The sequence below is a fragment of the Trichechus manatus genome, unplaced genomic scaffold, assembly GCF_000243295.1.
Source record: "Trichechus manatus latirostris isolate Lorelei unplaced genomic scaffold, TriManLat1.0 scaffold00120, whole genome shotgun sequence".
Taxonomy (NCBI): domain Eukaryota; kingdom Metazoa; phylum Chordata; class Mammalia; order Sirenia; family Trichechidae; genus Trichechus; species Trichechus manatus.
Window position 1 is genome coordinate 4,286,161 of NW_004444056.1, and position 3,720 is coordinate 4,289,880.

The window sequence follows — 3,720 nt, forward strand, 5'->3', positions numbered from 1 at the left end:
CAGAAGTAGACAGCCAGGTCCTTCTTCCTAGTGTGTCTTAGTCTGGAAGCTCAGTTAAAACTTGTCCACCATGGTTGACCCTGCTGGTATTTGAAATACTGGTGGCATAGCTTCCAGCTTCACAGCAAAATGCAAGCCCTCAGGGAACGACAAACTGACAGACGCGTAGGGGTCAATACACATATAACCTCACAATACCTTCCTATACATAACCCAACAATCCAAAACACTCAAACAGAAATCACTTCCCAATTTTCCAGAATACAGAATCTTGCAAACCTCAAACCAAACATGGAAGAATGCATGTGCAACTCCAGAAAAGCACCCATAGAAACGCATATAACCAGACAACATGCCTTGAATACATACCAGTGATTCTCCCTCATTCCCCAAATATATAAAATGAACAAGCCCTACACTGAAACTAATACACAGAAAAACATTCCCTCATATGCCCACATTTACAAGAAGAGAAATTCATTCCAAATCTGCCACTAGGTACACACAAAGACCCAAAATTCATGGCAGAAAAACCACACCCAGAGTGTTCCCCAGAGCTGCAAATTGCCAACAGCTCACTCCCAACTCTTTGAGTATACATGTGTTGTATCTCATGCCCTCTAAATACAAAACTCAACCTGGCACATTCCCACAAAAACACACTCATTTTGAATCCCAAATATTCAACAGCAGACACCACCAACCCACACATTTCAATGCAAATATCAACTTCCCATCAACCCATTCAACACATACACAAACTCCAAAATATGAATTCATATAAACACATTTCCAACAGACCACCAAATACCAGGCACAAAAGCACCCACAACCCCTCAGTTCCCACAATCCCTAAGAGGCCCACAACTACACCTATCAGTTTTATTTCCAGATACACGTAACCAACTCACAAGTACCCCACACTCTAAAATCAAACACAAGACTTTCTTATATCCTCAATTATGCACACTAACCCCCAATAGCCTATTTACATACAAGTACCTCACATTCCAAATGCACCCACAGACATGCCCTCCACTCATCCAGAACAGAAACACAAATTCAGTATCCTTCAGCCTCAAATGCACATGCTGTCGTGTGCTGGCAAAGGATTACACACCCACACTAGCTTTCTGCAAAATTAAATGCCCCAGATACAAATGGAGGACTGGCATACAATTTAATGATCTCAATAGAATATGCAGTACACTTTACTGGAAATTTTATATAGCCAGATAATTATCACAATGCTTTTGTCAATCTTGGCAAACCTCTTGCATCTTTAACCAACTATGCCTGCAAGTCAATCATGATCTGACAACATCACACTACAAATAAATGTTTGATTTTTAGTCAATTCAGCAAAGTCACTCACTTCCTGGACAATCGGGTACCCTCTGAACATGAATGTTGGATGATATGTTTCTTTATTTCAGTAAGTAAGACCTAAGAGAAGCAGGAATGTAGGTTGGAACTTCACGGAAAATTTCGTTGACATGAGCTCCTTCTGTGCTGAATCAGAGAATGGATTTCAAATCCTGAAAAATTGTTCCTCAAAGTTAGTTATTATTCAGAATGTAACAGATAATGACTTGACACACTTGTCAGTTTAAACTGGCATTATTGAAATTTCTTCCTTCATTTTAAGTCCACCAATTAGGAAAACAATCAGTGCAGTCCTGAGATGCAGTGTTTGCCATTTCTCATGGTGTAAGTACTGCCAGCACAGGACAAACTAGCAACATGAGCGCACTGAATTATACACCGCGAAAGGAGATCTCCCAATACAAATGCCACGCATGCAAATAAGCCAAGAGACTGTAGGAGAGTAAAGCATAGTAGCAAAATTACTAAGGATGAGTTTAAGTGTCCATTACCTTCGTTTGTAACATAATTGACTAGTAAGAAAGCAGGAGAGCGGTGTTCTACTGGGTGCAAGGTCTGAGCCCTCGCACTCGCACAGCTCAGCCCAGCCTCGAGACCTACACTTAGGGACTCTGCCTTCTCTGCTGGTGCCCGCGCGCCTCCTTAAAGGGTACCTTCTGCAACTGACACCTGAAGTCGTTAGAAGGCGGCGGTTCGCGTGCCCCAGAGCTCTGTTCTGGTGTGTGGGGTGGGGTGCGTGCGCATGCGTGACCTCCTCAGGCAGGGCGGCATTCTGGTTCCCTGAAGGGCACTGCAGGAGCAGAAAACGGAGCATCTAGGGCGCTTTTGGAGACTTGTTGGGAAGCAGGGGAGGCTTCTTTGCCTGGAACCTCCACAGCCATCCCTCTGCAAAAGGAGCGTGTCTGAAACTACCACTCATAAATTTCAAAAATAGTGGTTGTTGTTGCAGTTATGTGCCATGTCGTCTATTCCCTCTCACAGAGACCCCATATGATGGAGTAGAACTGCCCAACAGGGTTTCCTAGGCTGTAATCTTTAAGGGAGCAGATCGCCAGCTCTTTTCCGCTGGTGCCAGAGCCTTAGTGGCTGAGCTCTCGGTTAGCAGCCCAGGCTCTAACCTTGCGCGAATCCCTACCTTAAACCATACCCGTCGCCCTGGGGTTGATTCAGACTCATAGTGACCTTATAGGACGGAGTAGAACTGCTCCATATGGTTTACAAGGAGCGGCTGATGGATTCCAACTGTTGAACCTCTTAGTTATCAGCTGTAGCTCTCAACCACTGAGCCACCAGGCCTCTTGGCAAAAATCCAAGAAGAGCTCCCTTGGTCCTGAAGAAGAAGCCTGAGGGTATTGCACCTTGAGATATCAAGATTTATTTGAAAGTCACAGTAACCCTGGCAAAGTAGGGAAATTGACAGTATAAGAGCCTGGGAACCGACCCTTGTGTTAATGATGGATCAATATGGCCAGCATCACAGGACACTGATAGAAATGAGAAAGAGGTAATTTAAGTGACTTAGCTTAGTGGGAGTTCATAAGTGGGAGAGCCAGGTTTTGAATTTAATGTATCTCATTCCAGAGCCCACTGTAAACCACTCTGCTATTCAGTCCCTAGAACACTCCCTAGGGTAAAGGGGCAGGACTTGGAAGTGAACTGGTGATAAAGCAGCGAACGTGCTGACAAAAGCAGACAAAACAGGGAACTGTATACATTACGAAGCAACTTTGCTCATTTCTTCCTGTCACAATTGTGTTTTTGTGCTTCAGACTCTGAATACTTGTATATTTTGACCAAAAAGAACTCCAATGTTTCCAAGTGTTCTTATCAACCCTGAATTAAAAGGTAAGACAAAATGAATGACTTTAAAAATGTACTTCAGAGTTTTAAAAAATGGAATAAAAATTCTCCCCAAGTTACTCTTAGTTACTTTGATTGAATGTTTTTGTATGCTTTAGTATGACTCATATCATTAAAGGAAAAAATGGCCTCAGTACACACCAAACATTAAAGCTAGCTAAGTATATGTTTTCTAAAGCCTTGTTCATTTTAACAGTATCACTGTAGCAGAGCAACCCACAGATTGAAAGGCTAGATGTGGAGAAAGCAAAGCAGACCTCAGAATCGCACCAGAAGTCCTGGCAGAGAGATAACGCAACAGAGGAGTTATGTATCTTTGAGTCAACAGCTTGTACCTACAATTTCTATCTTGTTCTACCTGAGGAATTTTCTGTCTTCTATTTATTTACCTTAGAACATGGGGATTGGTTTCTAAAAACTGACAAATATTTATTTACTCTCCTTGGAGCCCCATGACCTTGTTGATATTGAGAA